This window comes from Nannospalax galili, unplaced genomic scaffold, assembly GCF_000622305.1.
Source record: "Nannospalax galili isolate Female #2095 unplaced genomic scaffold, S.galili_v1.0 scaffold433, whole genome shotgun sequence".
Taxonomy (NCBI): Eukaryota; Metazoa; Chordata; class Mammalia; order Rodentia; family Spalacidae; genus Nannospalax; species Nannospalax galili.
Window position 1 is genome coordinate 4,156,433 of NW_008338715.1, and position 17,493 is coordinate 4,173,925.

Genomic DNA, 17,493 nt, shown 5'->3' on the forward strand with positions numbered 1-17,493 from the left:
GAGTGGCCTGCTTCTAGCTATCAAGTGTCCAGATTACAGGCTTTCTGTGTTATTTTCTTAATATTGATTTTCTTCTTCAATTAGATTATAACTGATTATGGCGTTATATGCTGAGTTTTAAGGAAAAATGAAAAACCTCAAGGAAAAAAAATTCATTTTTCCATTTTTCAAAGTTAGATTAAATGGACACCTTGCGTGTTTCTAACCATTCTGGCTTCTGCATTTACTTTGCAGCAGTCCAGAGTCAAGCGGCCTGCAGACAGGCACCCAATGCGCAATTAATCCTTGGATGACATTTATGAGTTTATAATCCTGACAAACATATTTCACATTGAGGACTTTTGTCCATTGCACAGAAAACTATTCCAAGCTGCTCACTATAACTGATGGAAGAGGAAGAAAAAGCCACAATTCGAAAAGAAAGTGAATGAGTTCATTTCTATTTCAAGTTTTTTTTTTTAAAACTACCTTTTCACATGTTTCTTTGTAATATGTATTTTTGTCTTATAAATGAAAAATGCTAAAGTTGATGTGAAAGCCAAAAAAAAGTGTTTTAATGTTGCTGCTTTTGCCTAGCCTGGGCAACACATTGAGATTATGTCTCAAAACAAAGCAAAGCAAAACAAAACAAAAACCCTCAACCATTCTACTGCTCAGAGTAGCTATCATTTGTACTGATGATCCAGCAAGCAATTACGATTTTGAGGCAAGAAAGAATAATTACAGAGTCATTTCATTTTCTGAATCTACTTTATATAAAGAAGATTTGGGCAGAAGTGGAGAAGCCACCACTTTCTTTCTGCATGGGAATATGTAGTTATACTTCACACATTTACTATAGCAATTTACAGGGTTGTTAATCTCTTTTCCTAAACAAGGAAAGTTAATGATACATAGATTATGATAACAGTTAGAGTAACCCTCCCGTTTCAAGTAATATTCGACTTGTAATAAACTCCGCTGATTTCTCTTATGAGACACATTTCAAATAATTAATATGGCTCCCTGTTGAGGGGAGATGTTGTTGCTCCCAGCGTTTTCCTGACTAACGGCAGAGACAGGAGAGCTGCTGTAATGTACACAGTCCCTCAGAATGGTAACTAAGAATATTGCACAGCCACTAGCCAGGCTTCAGTGCAGCACTTAAAGCACTATTATAAAAGAATAAGTTACCAGTTGTGCACAGTTAGCAGTCCATGTTTAATACTGTTTATTAAAAAGTTCAGATTATCATAATTATAAAACCACCTGTTCACCTACACTACACTGTAGACTGTAAAAATATTTCTTTTTTAAAGTCTTGTTTCATGGATGTATGAATCAGTTTGAAATGCTAGTTCCTGTAAATAAAAATAATCTATCATTCACTTGATATTTGCTCAAAATAACCTCACTATATAAAGTAATATTGATTTCATGTCTATTACTGGAACAAAGCTTTCACCACATATGACAAGAGCTACAAGGCAGCTACACGTATCCAGCCTCCACCATGAAGATTATATGCAGTGTTAATGTGTATATATTCTTAAACCTAAGAAACGAGCATAGATGAATATAGATGAGTTAGCAACTTTGAGCACCTGCAACCATTAAATAGCAAGGCCAGAGATATTTTGATCCAAATGTGATGTTTTAATTTACCAAAGTGGTTTTTCTTCAAAGAAAGTCTCAGTATAGTAAATCTTGGAAACACACACATATTTTACACATGAAACTTTGAACTTTTGGAATTGTCATCCTTAAATTCAGGTTGAAAGAAAATAGGCGATGTCAAATTTGCTTCCATTCTGGACAGAGGTAACACCTTGCACACCTACCGGCACCAAGGCAAGGGTTATTGGTGAGCAAATACTGAAGCTGGTTTACTGTCACTCTCATCCTCTCTCCAAGGGGAAATCTAGCAAAGTGCAAGATGGAGTGGGGGCAGGGAGCCTGGGAGGCTGGAACTGACACTTGTAGGGAGGTGGGAAAGACAAGCAAGTTTCTAATTTGCTGATTGATAGTTCTGACTTGGATAAAAGACAGAATAATTTTGGAACTTGTTGCTGACTGATCAACATTAATCAAACTCTTTGAAAGGATTTTTACTTCACTTTAGATTGTTGGTACTGACATTTATCTTCACAAAAATACATGAAAAAAATTATGCCTATTTTCCTTTGTGGTTAACTAAGGCTCTTCGGGGAGTGTCTATCAGAGCATGCAAGAGGATTGTGCAGTTTGAAAAATCACAACTGACTCTGCAAGTTCTCTTCTCCTCATTAATAATCACTGTAAACATTTAAAATCCAACAACTATCTAAAAACAATTAAAACATTAATAAAGTCCACAATCATTTCTCTTACATTTTATGGTGAATAATTTCGGATAAAGGATGTGATCAGGGTTGGACTGGAGTTTATTGGTAGAGTGTTTGACTAGGGTGCTTAAGGCCTTGCATTTGAGGCCAGTACTCCATTACACAACACACACACACACACACACACACACACACACACACACAAATAAATAAAAAAGGTCAAGTCAAAAGAACTTCAGGAGGTAAAAAGCATGATGAACACATCTTGTTTTACAAAGATTTGAGACGACTGTTCTTCTATGAATCCCATCTGCCAAGCTCTGCTGCCTCATACTGTATTTGCCTGGCCCCTTGAATTCCAACTAATATCCTCAAATACGTGATGTCTGTACCTAGTACTACTCTTACTTTTCAAACTGAAAGATATATTTTTCTGTTCATAATTATCCTGAACTTTATTTAACTTTTTCCCTGAATTTTGAAGAAATAAGATACTATTGAGATTTTAATTTCAGTTACATTAATTATAATTCAGAGAATAACATTTAAAATTTTGACCATATATTTAAAATAAAGTTCTATCATTTTTAAGTTGTTAGGGTTTTAAATTGTATTCATTTATTTTTATTTTATGTGTATAACTGTTTTGCCTGCATGTATGTAAGTGTACCTGTGTTGTACAATGCTGGTAGAGGTCAGAGAAGAGCTGGAACTGGAGTTATGGATGGTCGTAAGCTGCTATGTGGATGCTGAGAATGAGATTGGGGTCCTCTGGAAGAGCAGCTAGTGCTTTTAACCTCTGAGCCATCTCTCTAGTGCCCTAGTTTTCAGGTTTTTAGGACAGTATCTCATGTAGCATGGATTGGCTTGAATTTGGACAGGCTATGTGGTTGAGGACGATCTAGTATACTGATCTTCCGCCCAAGTGCTAGGATAAAAAACATGTGTGCCAAGCCCAGCTGAGATTCTCATTTATTTAAATTATCTTTAGTAGGTAGGATTAAGTTGCTTTCTGTAGGTAAGATATAAGAATATTACATTCTTAGTATTGCTTTTTCCATTCTGAATGAAATTCTGACATTTTCTTGGTAACTGATTTTTTTTCTTTTTTGGGTGGGGGGAGCTCAAGGTTTTTATTTCCTTGGTCCATAGAGTAATGGGAAGACAATTCATTCAACACTTTTGTGTTTTCTGGATTAAGTACTTATTGGCTCTGACCTTCCCAGTATTTTTGGAGCTCGTTATATACAATGAAAACAACATCATAATGATTTTCTTTTGTATTTGTTTTTCATACAAATTTATTTCCATATAAAGATTCATCTACACATTCACAGTATTTCATTCTTAAAAAAAGAATGGGATGGGGCTGAAGAGATGGCACAGCAGTTAAGGGCACTGACTGCTCTTGCAGACGACCAGGGTTCTATTCCCAGCACCCACATAGCGACTACGAACTTTCCTTGACTCCAGTTCCAGGGGACTCCAAAGCCCTCTTCTGACCTCCGTGGCACTGCATGACACGGGTGCACTCACATACACCAGGAAATACACTCAGACACATAAAATAAAAATAATAAATAAAATATCTTTTTAATTAAAAAAAAGAACGAATGGGATACACATCCCTAAAATGTTCCACTTTGCTGTAAAGATTATTTTGAACCAAAGGTAACTGAGAATCAGCAAATGAGAAAAGTTTTCTGCTCCTCTGCTGCTCTGTCTAAAAGCAAGGTATGCATTTCCCTCTAGAGAAGGGTCCCCACTCTCATCCTGGTACCAGGGGAGGAGAGGCCCCTTATTATGGAATCTGAGGTGTCAGGAGCAAGATGAGACTGCACATCATATCTCACAAAAGCAGTCACAGGTCCCACTGAGTCCCCTAGTCCTAGTTAGCTGCCCACAACTTATCCTGGTTAGAAGCTCAAATTCTGTCTTTTGTTAGACTATATATGTCTCTGAATGTAACTGCTTTTTAAAAAAATATATAAATAATAATAAAATGATTATCTTTTCTCTCCTTAATCTCTCTTTTGTTACATGACTTCTCAATCTCCCAGAAATTAAGTGAAGGAAGTTGAGGAAAAATTTCCATCTTGTCAAAGAAAAGTGACAATAAGAAAATTAGAGTGTAGCTTCCAAGTTCGTTTTCATTCTAGGTACAATAATGTATTTGAATGGAGCTATGTGTACATATACATGTACATATATTTGAGTTGAGATATAATTTGTATTTTATAAAGTTCACTCTTTTGAAGTATATAATTCAGTGGATTTTTTAGTATATTAGCAGAATTTCATAACTCATCACCATAATGAATTGTACAACTTTTTCTTAGCCTACCCCCCAAAGCCCCCAGTTCACTATTAGCTACTCTGCTCTTCTTCCCGCTTCTCAATGCTGTAGGAAACCACTCAGCTGATTTCTTTTCTATAGATTTGCCTATTTGGGACATTTCTCATAAATGGAATTATATATCTTCTTTAGCAATCAGTTTTTGTAACTCAACATAAATTTTAAACATTTATTTATGTTGTAGGCTAAACCATGGCTTGCATAACTTTTTCTTACCAAATAATATTTCACTGAATAGACAGCCCATGTTTTATGTAGGCAGTCATCAGCTGACGGGCATTTCTGATAAGCTACATATTTGCGCTATTGGGAACTATGATGCCATGACCAGGCAAGTTGACACTGTGTTGCACATTTCTCTTGGATATATACCTGGGAGTTGGATTGCAGCATTGTCTGGTAATCTGACATGCATGCTTTTGATGAACTGTGAAACTGATTTCAAAAGACACTATACATTTTTTTTTTTTTTTGTACAGCCATGTGGCATTCCCAACACCATGGAGATGTTTGTTTTAAGATGCTAGTAAAACAAGGTCAGGGTTGCTCAGATTTTCAAATAATGCATTTTACAGTGACTATATTCATTCAAGCAGCCTCTCCAGTTAAGTACTGAAAAATAATGAAGATAATTTGGTTGTAGAGTCTAGCCACACTGAGAGGGAAAAAGGAGAAAAGAATCTAGCAAACATAAAAGAAAAGCAAAAACAAAACCCAAACAAACAAAACAAAACAAAAACAAAAGAAAAAAATAGATGAGTAGCTCATATTCTGAAACAAAATGTGAATTGTTTCGTGCCAGGTATGCTAAAAGTGCAGAAATTTCAGAATCTAGTCCATAGTGCCCACTGCTATAACAAAAACCTCCAGGCTATTGGGGATTCTGAAAGAGCCATTATTTTTCTATCTTCAATCTCTTTTTCAACTTTCATTTAATTTCTGTTCATTGAAGAACCCCATGCAATTTCTACTAAAGGTAAAATACAGGAAAGATTTGACCAGCTTTCGGTAGAGGAAAAGGCTTTTTCTCTCTTTCTGCTCCCAATACCTCACCTGCACATCTGAGCAAAGAAATACATTTATAGAACCACAGAATTTAGACAGAGAAAGACATTTAATAGCTTACAGCCCCAACCCACATTTTAGAATGAAGACACTGACATCTTGAGAAGTTGAGGAGTTTTTCAAATGTCAAGTCCAAGTGGCTGTTGTCAGGGTGATGTTAGAGATGGTGCTTGCTTCGGGGCTGGCCTACAGCCCACTGCCCACAGTACCCACCTCAGAAGCCTGTGTAGAAAGGCATTGTTTTCTAGGCATGTAGGCCATGACTTTTCAAGTATGTAGAGACACTGAAAAATCGAGAGGTATTTATTTATGAAAATATGTATTTGTTTCCTTCAAGTAGAGGCAGTTATAGATAAGATCACAGTGATTTCTTAGGTTGGTATGCAGATTCGGCTACTCCTAACCATATAACTCAACAGTTTTGCCATCAAGTTGCTTAGCATCTGCGCCTCAATTTCCTCATTTGCATGATGGGATTATAACAGCACTGATCTCATAGGGTGTTCTGAGCAATGAATCTGTAAATATAGAGTAACTAGAATAGTACTTGGTTCAAAGTATTTAGTAATAGTGAATTATTTTAATTACAATTTCTTTCATTAATAATTCATCAGCCACAGGTATCTAAGTGTTTTGCATTTATCACACAATAAAGTAAATGCTAACTCATGCCCTATGTAGAGGGAAAGAAAGTAAGCAATAAACAGTTCTAGCCACTATATTACAGGCTCTAGATGCTGAGGGCAACAGGAAGAATCAGGTAGAGGCAGCTCAAGTGGGAGAGGCAGGTGACAACTTTTCACCGAAGGCCCAGAGAAGACCTAATATAGTTGTCGGGAACAGCATCTGAAGCTTGGAGAGATGCCAAGAGATAATGCCTGACTTTGATAGGACACTGAAGATAAAAAGAGGCTGGTAGGACGGCTCAGAAGGTCAAAGTTCTTCTTTGAGGACATGACTTCTATCCCTGGAACCCACATGAAAGTAGAAAGAGAACTGACTCCACAAAGTTGTCCTCTGAACTCTACCTGTGCATATACAATTAATAATAATAACAAAAGGATACAACGAAAGATAAGGGCTCAAATTTAGTTTTATTTAATTAACAGGTTTATTTTGTATGCTGCAAATTGAACTTTGTTCATGCTTGCTATGTTAACAAGCTTTCTGTCCTTATAACAAATACCTGAGATAAGTCCATTTATAATGAAGAAAGGTTTATTTTAGCTCAGAAACTTCAGTCCATGCCCCTTGGCCCCATGCATTTGTTGCAAGGCAACAGATGATGGTAGGCAGGGTGGGATGGGAGGTGTTCACCTCTTCACAGAAATGCAGAGATAAATTAAATAAAGAGATAAGAGCCTGGGGTACTGTGTCCCCACCTTGCTGTAGGCACCAACAGTCACTTAACCCTCTTCTACTATGCACAAGCTCCTCAAGTAAGCCCTTAGGCTGGTGAGGTAGCCTTTAGCAGATGTGCCTTGGGGGTACACATCAGACTCGAATGTCAGCACTAAGTAAAGGTGCTGTTATCGGGCTATAAGACCAGACCTCAAATTTACCTTTGACAATTAAGATTTGAATTACTAAACATAATATCAGACACTTTTTCTTAACCCATTTAACAAGTCTACAGTAGATTAAAATGGCATATGTAAAATATGGAAATGTTCCATGGGAAAGATGAATATAACTTTCTTCTTAAAGTAAAAGCACATTTTACTACTATACTATCCCCACTGCTTTTCCCATTTAAACCATCCCTCAATTCACTTTCTCTTCATTTTCTCTACAGTGCTATAAATAAGTTTAACAGTTTATCACCCTCCAGGTAAATTTATGCTTCTTTTTTCATTTGTTTACTTAAAATTTTTTGACTGCTGATCTTGATTATTTTTCTCCAAAGATATAACATTTCCCCCCTTTAAGGATAATAAAACATACTATGTTTTTGCTCCTAGCATCCTTAATATTATCATTTTGGTTTTACAACCTCTAGGATGATTGTAAGTTATATTTCTCTGTTCTTCTACAATAATAACTCCATATAGGAATAAAGGATAATATTAAAAGCTACATTCAAGACTGGCATATGGGATTTTTCTAAGTCTTTACGTTTTCAAAGAACTCTGAAGTAGCTAATCTTCATTATAAAAAGCTTAATATCTTGCTGAAAATAATATTTGCTTCTGATTTAAAAAAAAATACCAGCAGGGGCAGGAGCGATGGCTCAGTGGGTAAAGGTTACCTGCTGCCAAACCCGATGATCTGAGTTCAAACTGAGGACCCTTCGGGTGGAAGGAGAGAACCAACTCCCATAAGTTGTCCTCTGACCTCAACCTGTGCAACATATCATGTTAGCCCCCCCCACACACATAAATAAAATAAAATAAAATAATAAAAAACCCTAACACTCAACATAATAACTTGACTTTTTCTTTGTTGTTTTGTTTTTTTGTCTTCAATTTCCATTCTAACTATAACCATCTGGCATTTTTTAAAGTCAGCTTTCGGGTAACAAGGAACTACCAATTAAAAGCAGGAGGATTTCTGTAAGACACAAGCCTGGTCTACATTGTGAGTTCTAGATCAGTTGAGGCTACAAGGAGACCCAGTCTCAAACAACAATAATAATAGCAACAGTAACAACAGTAACAAAAGGAATTATCAAAGATTTGCAAAGTAACCAATTTGATCTTTTTATTCTAATTTCTTATCCCCCCCTTCAACTTATTAATCAAACAAATGGCTGTGGATTTAGTAAGATATGAGGGGCAGAGGGATAACTCTGCCTAAGATGTAAGTCACTGACAGGGTGCAAGGCACAAACTTTTCGCCCTGCTGGATAGTGCAGTTATTTCTGGCCCATAGAAAACAGGTGGCACCATCTGAAAAGGAACTTAAGGGGTGTGAAAGAAAACATCTCTTGATGCCCACTTCTACTCTGCGGCCAGCATTAAGCATGTCATGTGAGCAAGATAACTCATTTCTCCTTTGAGGGACAGCATCTGGATGCAGCACTGAATTATCTGGGGAAATATGAAGGGAGTCCTGTTGGAGAAGAGTAACAGTGACAACTAACTCTGGTGGGGACAAGGGAGAAGAGCTGAAGTCTGGGAAGGGTGATGTCAGTGTAGAACACTGTGTTGCTGTGTGTGGGCAGAAAGCATAAAAGAAGATACAGTTCACAGGACTGGGCACAATAAGGGTCAGGGAGCCCAGGTGGGCAGACAAAACAGATGATTGCAGAAAAAAAAATCCATAAGTTCACTAAAGGAGGAGCCAAAAAAGAGTCTAACACCCAGTTTCAACACTGATTGATTTAGAGGCCTTTAATGTTCCTCTCATTCCTGAATTAGCACCTTTTCCACTCCAGTATAGCAGAACAATTTTAGATACTATATACTTTCACCTGGGTGTTATTATTTGAGTCTGTATGTACATAACAAAGGGTTTCTTTAGAATTCTCACAATATGATTATGACGTTTACACATTAAAATGATATTTAAAGTGGGATTGACAGGAAAACAAAATCACAAAGCAGAAAGGCATGAAAATTTTCTAGGGTGCAAAATATCTTGTTGGTCCTGTGGTTGAAACCGGAGAAAAGAATGTTTTTTTGTTTATGATGAATTTAGGTGTTCACAGATACAGAGGGGAATTTATTGTATAAAACTATAAAAACTTTTCTTTTGCTTTCACAAACATGAAAAATATTCTTGGAGGTTAAATGACCAATATTCTATTTTGTTTTGAGACAGGGTCTCACTCTAACCCTGGCTGGCCTGGAACTTGCTATGTAGACCAGGCTGACTTTAAACTCACAGAGATCTACCTACCACAGCCTCCTGAGTGCTGGGATTAAAGGAGTGGGCAACCTGTATTTTGGAAGCACTATTAAAAAAAAATCCTAAACCTTCCAGGAAGCATCAAAAATCATTGTACCAAACATTACAACAGTAAACTAAAGGATGAATGGGACATGATGAAAAAAATTAGAGTACTTCTAAGGTTAGTGTTTATGTTACTAAAAACCAAAGTCATAGAACAATTACAGCTTTAACTTTTTCTCAGAAATTAAGCAGAACATTACAATACACTTAAGAGGAAAACAGGAAGAGATGTTCTGCTAAACAGAAGATGACAGCTGATTCCCTCTTTTGGCATTAAAATCAATTAGCGGAAGGGGGCTGGAGAGATGGCTCAGTGTTAAGAATACTGGCTATTCTTGAGGAAGACCTGGGTTCGAATCCCAGCACCCACATGGCAGCTAACAACTGTCCATAATTCCAGTTTCAGGAAATGCAGGCAATATGTGTATACGCATAAAATAAACATAATAAATAAAATATTAAAACAAAATAATTAGTGGAGCCACAAAAGGGGTTAAACATGCTCCCCTTGAAGCACTGTGATGTCTAAAAGATGGGCAAAGGACCCTTGAAGTGAACTTATCAGTGCTTCCACACATACCCTCCTCTATTCTGGTTTTTACTGTCATTGTACTTAGTCCATATTTTGAATACAGGAGAGTGAGAAGAAAGCACTTACTCCTTGAGGTGGTTGATTTTCAGGCCTATTCTCCCAAGGACTGAGTTCTCGGGGTGGGGAGCTTGTGATAAACTGGATTATAAATGTCAGAATTTGAGTAAAATATGCAGCTCTAATCAGCAGACTGAGTTAGCAATTTCACTATTTCAGATAATATAGGGAATGCAAAAAGTGCTTCCCAAACTTCTTTCATATCCAGAACAATTCTAACTTAAGAACTGAAGTTACATAATTTTTTGTTTACAGCTTGTGCCTGGCATCCGAATGATTTCCTAGAACCTATGCATATGTTACCTTATGTAGCAAAATGTGTACATAATTTTTTTTTTCCTTTTTTGAGATAGAATCTCACTATGTAGTGCCTAACCTGCAACTTCCTATGTAGACCAAGCTGGCCTGGAACTCACAGAGATCCCCCTGCCTCTGATTCACAAGTGCTGAGATCAAAGGTGTATGCCACCATGCCCAACCTTATATAAGTAAAATTTTTATTGCAGATGTTATTGAGATTATTGAATCTCCCAAGTCCTTAAGAGTAGAAATGGGAGACAGGGAGTAGTAGGTCAGGGAAATGCAACCTGCGAATGGCTAACAAGGCTTCCTCGGTTTTGAACATGGAGGAAGAGAATGGGGATCTGAGATAGCTGCTTTTGGAAAGGAAAAGACAAAGAAGTATATCCTTTCTGGAGCTTATAGAAAGCACTGACCTCTCACCTTGTCAAACTTTTGTTGTGGAGAAATGCAAAATAACAAATTTTCACTATTAAATCTTTTATGTTTGGATAATTTGCTAGAGTAGTGGTAAGAATTTATTACACAATTTACTAACTAGTATTTATTTTAACTCTAAAAGACTATTAGTATTTAAAAGAATGAATTATAGCCAGATGTAGTGGTGGTATACACCTTTAATCCCAGCACTCTGGATGTAGAGGCAGGTGGATCTTTGTGAGTCGGGGCTAGCCTGGTCTATATAGTGAGTTCAAGATCAGCCAGGGGTACATAGTGAGACCCTGTCTCAAAAAAAAATCAATAAATACATAAATAAATTTGAATTGTTTGAATAGCTGTTACATGTACATGGCTTATACTCAACAGACACAAAGTGATAGCATCTAACAACCTGATATCCTTCCCTTATCTGAGCATTTTCTTTTACTAATATCTGGTATATTTATCTGCAGCTATTACATGCCCTTATAACACACACACACACACACACACACACACACACACACACACACTTATTTGAATTTTTGCTATATTGAAAATTTAGTGATCTTAGCCTGGTGTGGTGGCACATGCCTTTAATCCCAGCCCTCGGGAGGCAGAGGCAGGCAGATCTCTGTGAGTTCAAGGCCAGCTTAGTCTACATAGTGAGTTCTAGGACAGCTGGGGCTACAGGGAGACCCTGTCTCAAAAAGACCAAAAAAAAAAATTCAGTGATCTTTTTCATTTTGTCAAGCCTGCTCTGTAAGTACTTCAACTGTTAACACACTGTTAAATAATATTTTTATTTAAATAATTTTTATTCTTTGAAAGTTTTGTATATTTATAAAATTAAAATTTATCACCTCCATGCACCACTACTTCCCCAACTCCTCTCAGTGCTCCTCACTCCATATCCCTCCCAACCTCCTGTCCTCTTTTTAATGTTATTAAATAGTCCCTTGAGTCCAATTACTGTTGCCCACATGTCCATGGGTGTGTGGCCTTCCAGTACCACCAGCAGCCATGTCCCCAAAGAGAATGACTCTCCCTCCTACTGCAGCTCTCAACTGCCAGGCGCTCCTTTCATAAGGGTGTGCCTCAGGGACCCCTTCCCCACCCATGCTGAACTATTTCTTTTTTAACTTTTGCAAAAACTTTATTGAGAATTTAATACATGCATATAAGGTGTTTTGATCAAATCTATGCCCACTCCCTCCCCTCCAACATTCCCCCCTCTGAAGAGGCAACGCTAAAATCTTTTAAGGGTTAGATATAAGTTCCCAAATACTTTTGACATTTTTGGCCTTTGGAACAGAGTATGTTGTTAACAGGACCAAGGACTTTTTGACTTTTAGCCAAGAAACTGGCTATGTTACTTTGGGATTCTTTTTACCCTAACTGCCTAGCCAATTCCTACCTCCTATTCTTATCATGCCATCCACTGAAAAGGTTACCCAAATTGCAAATAGGGAACAGGGACACAGACCTCTCTGGCTTCTTCCATGCTGAACAGGGATGCAGGGTGAGGCAATTGGAGTGGGTCTATCTAAATGACTCCCAGATTGCATGACTCTTGTTTCTAAGGGGAAAAGAAAGTCCTTGAATCATGAATAGGAGATGTGAAGGAGAAGTAAAGGCAAGAGTAATTAGCATTACTAGTTCTAGACAGGGAACTAGAAAAAAGTCAGAACAGGGCAATTTTCAAATGTTCATATGAAAGTCCATTGGAGTTTCTTGACAAGGGCTTCCAAAAGCATCCCTCTATTGGGATCTTCCTCATTTTTCTTTTGTCTTCCAAGGCTGGACTAGTTGGCTAGGAAGAGTGGCTGGATATTTCAGTAAGTGTCCAGTGACCCTGCTTGGCAGTCCTTTAATGAATGAGCACAACCCTCAACAAGCCCAATTGTGACTATGTTTAGCGATCAGGCTCAGCTGAAGTCATGATGATGGTAGTTATTTCATGCAGAAGGGACTGCTGTATAGCATCATCTTATTAAAAGGACCTGGAATTTAAAAGGATTTGGTGCTTGGAGCCACATATGAGGGAGAACATACGTCGTTTGTTTTTCTGAGTCTGTGTTACTTCACTTAGAGCAACAGTTTCTAGATCCATCCATTTAACTGCAAATTTCATTATTTCATCTTTTTTTTTTACTGTTGAATAGAACTCCAATGTGTAAATATACTAAATTTTGTTAACTACCTGTCAGTTGAGGGACACTTAGGTTGCTTCCGTCGCTTAGCTATTGTGAAAAGAGCAGCAACAAACATGGTTGTACAAGTGTCTCTACAATAAGATGAGTCCTTTGGGTATATGCCAAGGAGTGGTATAATTTGGTCATATTATGGTAAGTTCATTTTTAGTTTTTTAAGAATTCTCCACACTGTTTTCCATAGAGGCTGCATGAGTTTGATCTCCACAAGTAAAAGAAAGAAACTAGATCCTTATCTTTTGCCTTGAACAAATGGATCAAAGACCTCAATGTGAAACTGAAAACCTTGAAACTATTAGAAGAAAATATTGGCAGTAACTTATAAGATATAGGTGTAGGAAGGGATTTTCTAAATCAGACAGAAGTTGCTCAGGAGTTAAAATCAACAATCAATAAGTGGGACCTCATTAAATTAAAAAGTTTCTGTACAGCAAAAGAAACAATCAAAAAAGTGAAGAGAAAACATACAGAATGGGAAAAAATCTTCACCAGTGACACATCTGAAAGATGTTTAACATCCAGAATATATAAAGAACTCAAAAAACAAAGAATCGAGAAACCAAATAAAACAATTAAAAGATGGGCTAAAGAGAGTTCTCAAAGGAACAGAGAGTTCTCAAAGGAAGAGATAAAGATGGCTAAGAAACAACACAAAGTGTTCAACATTGTTAGTAATAGGGAAATGCAAATTAAAACCACCCTAAGGTATCACCTTACCCCAATCAGACTGACTAGGATCAAGAGAACAAATGATACCAAATGCTGGCAAGGATGTGGAGAAAGGGGAACGCTCATTCACTGCTGGTGGGGATGCAAACTTGTGTAGCCTCCATGCTGAAATATTAACTGCTTTGGTCACTGCATCACATGATTAAGAATGCATTATGGTCTAAAATGTCAACAATGACCCAGTTAACATGACATTCCTTTAATAAAAACAAGGGAACATTGACTAAGGCAGTGTAATAATAATGAATGAGAATTCAACATAGGGAAGACATAGGGCACTCTCAGTTTATCTGGTTCAGGGAGGAGGCAGACTATGTCAGCAGCCACATGGATCCTGCCTATTTTCTCTTCTTTACATTACTTTTATTTTTACAACAGAGAAAACCTACATAAAGTATAGGACAATGATTATTAACCCAACAGGCTTGTACTACTGCAATATAGGTAAATGGAATTTGTTATAAAAGTAAGGTTAAAAGTGACTCTCTTCCTAAAATAATAACCACGGTCACAGGTTTACTATGAGAAGAAAATTAGTAGAAAACATGGATTATTAATGTCTACTATAAAGATCCAATAAATGGATATGTCTTTACCCTGGCTGACCTTGTGACAAATGCTTTTCTATGGGTTATTTCACTGCCATGTTTATACATTTCTGATATTTTACATTGCTAAGTATGTCAGTAAACTAACAAAATAGAAATGTTGACATTATTTAAAAATAATTTTTAATACCTAAAATTTGGAAGGACAAAATTAAGACACGAAAAACACTTGTGTTCCTGGACTCTTTCTGTTAATGTTCTTCTAACAAGCAGATCTGTATAGTCAGATCCTAAAGTGTAAGGGAAAACTTGCTACTGATTTAAATATTGTTAGGTGCTATCTTCTGTTCTAGCCAATAACTATGATAATGACTATTACAACATGGACAACTCTGGACAAATGACTTTTAGCTAACCTTGCAACCAAAAAGTTCATCCTATGTATAATCTTGTTTATAACATAGCTCATTGAGTCTATGCATGATCTAGCAGGGAATATTCGTAGGGCTCTTGAAAATCTCTCTACCAAATGAAATACATAACAATTCGTTAAATACAGATTTTCCTAAGACGATAGAATTGTCAAATAGATTGAAATCCTGTCTGTATGAGAAATGGAAAAACCTAGCATAAATTGGCACCACTTTTCTATTATTCATCTCTATTTAATGGAACTGAAAATAATTAATGTCACAAAAAATTGGAGTCATGTGTTTACGGGAAGAAGGGTTATGGTGCTTGGAAAGTGATAGCGAATTATGTCAAAGGAGAACTACTTACTTTCTGAATCACAGAAGCTAACAACCATGAAGGAAACTACAGGCCAGATTCCCAACAGAGATTTCTCTGGAGCTGGCCTCCTGCTCCACTTTAAAGGTAGTCCTAGTATACTGAGAAAAACATAACACGTACAGTTGTATTTTCATTTCTGCTGATCAGGAGATATCCCACAACATCAACTCAGTTGTGTCAGTATGAACAAGACCTGCTCAAGCCAAGCAAGACAAAATCCCAGCATTGAGAAGGGGAGGTAGACATGAAGTGCTAACCCTAGCTAAGGAGTTATTGGGTATTTGAGAGCTGCGTGGAGAGGAAAAGATGGTCTTCTTCAAAGGTGTGAACCCTGGTAGGTAGACTACATTCAAGGGCAGGTTCTATACCCAAGAATAGTTGGGCAACACAAATTGAACTGGCTGGGGGAAAAACAAAAACAAAACAAAGAAAACCACAAAGCTGAGTGGGGAAGGAAGTGAGAGTGGATGTGGGGAGAGTTGGGGGAGGGGAAATATGCTCAGAATACATTGTATGAAATTCTCAAAGAAGTAATAAAAATATTTTTTAAGTTGAATAAGAAAGCATGTTAAGACAGTTGAAATAAGGGTTGCAAAGAAATAGCTACAACATGCTGACCTTCACCTCCTACTCCCATACCCAGAGACAGGTCCTAGGACATGAAAAGTAGAGCGAGGGTTTAATTGAGTAGACACTATTGAGGAAGAATGTCATAATATAGATCATAAATCACAAGCTACTGTACACCGTGGATAGCCCTCTTGTAGTGCCTATCAAGCAGACTTCACATCAAGTACTGAATCTGTAGATCTTAGAGCAGGCAGTCAATAGAACTGGACTAAGAACTCTGAATACTACACTCATTATTAGTTAAATGCCTATCGCCTGAGTAGTTCCAAGAAGAGTGACATTTTAAAACATATTCTATTATGGGTCTGTTGTTCAAATAATTTCTACACATATAGAAATTGAACAATAAAATGAAGAGTTAGAGAAAGAGGACTTTTAACAAGTATATACATATATTTAGATTTGTGTGTGGAATGAACTCTTTTTAAAAAGAGACAAGGGATATGCTTACTTTCCCTACAGTTAGGTCAGAATCTCTCCTTCCTTTTCATCAATCCAGGGGCTTTTGGGGGGGATCCTTCAGGGTTACAGACTTTCTACTTGACAGCATGTTACTTGACTGAGATCATATGTCTGCATAGGCTCAACACAGAAAATTCACTGCCAAGTCATTGCATATGAATATTTACAGAAACTAAGTGACACAAGCAAAACATCAGATCCACATCATCCTAGGATGATGACAGTGAATTTTACTCCTAATCCTTTTCAAGGTACTTTAAAATAATGCATAGAATGAAATGGCCAGTAATGAAATTCGACAACTCCCCTCTGCATGCCAAATTGGTGAAGGGTGAAAATTTTGAACTCTGGGAAAATTGCTCATTTCTGGAGATTTATCCTATTTTAAGCTTTCAGTCTCAAAAGAATTTGGAAGGGGCTGCAGAGATGGCTCAGCAGTTAAGAGCACTGGCTAGTCTTGCAGAGGACCTGGGTTCGATTTCCAGCACCACGCATTAGCTAACAACCATTTGTAACTCCAGTTCCAGGGGAATCCGAAGCCCTCTACTGACCTCTGTGGGCATTGCACAATGGGTGTACTTATATACATGTAGGGAATACACTCATACATACAAAATAAAAATAATAAAATATATTTTTAAAAAAGAATTTGGAAAACAAGAGTTTAGTTATACAATAAAAAATAGGAAGAATCCTTAGCATAGTATGGAGGTACTAGCTATTTATATTTGTTTTTTGTTTGTTTGTTTTTTTGTTTGTTTGCTTTTGAGACAGGGTCTCTCTGTAGCCCCAGCTTTCCTGGAAAGCACTATGTAGAACAGGCTGGCCTTGAACTCACAGAGATCCACCTGCCTCATGATTTTTAACACTGAAAATTGCCATAGACATGGAAATATTTATAAAGTAATAGCATAGAGTTTTATTACCTTAAGAAATACAAGATTGGGTCTGGAGTGATGGCTCAGCAGTTAAGAGCATTCACTGCTCTTGCAGAGGACCTGGGTTCGATTCCCAGCACCCACATGGCGGCTACAAACTGTCCTTGACTCCAGTTCCAGGGGAAATCGAAGCCCTCTTCTGTCTTCCATGGCATTGCATGACACGGGTGCACTCACATACATGCAGGCAATAC

At 37.3% G+C, this 17,493-nt stretch overlaps 1 protein-coding gene across 18 annotated transcripts in view; it reads right to left on the reverse strand.

The window, feature by feature from the left end:
- The window catches only part of Adgrl3 (adhesion G protein-coupled receptor L3), an 877,792-nt gene that overhangs the window by 281,127 nt on the left and 579,172 nt on the right, over nt 1-17,493 (reverse strand). The window lies entirely within an intron of this gene.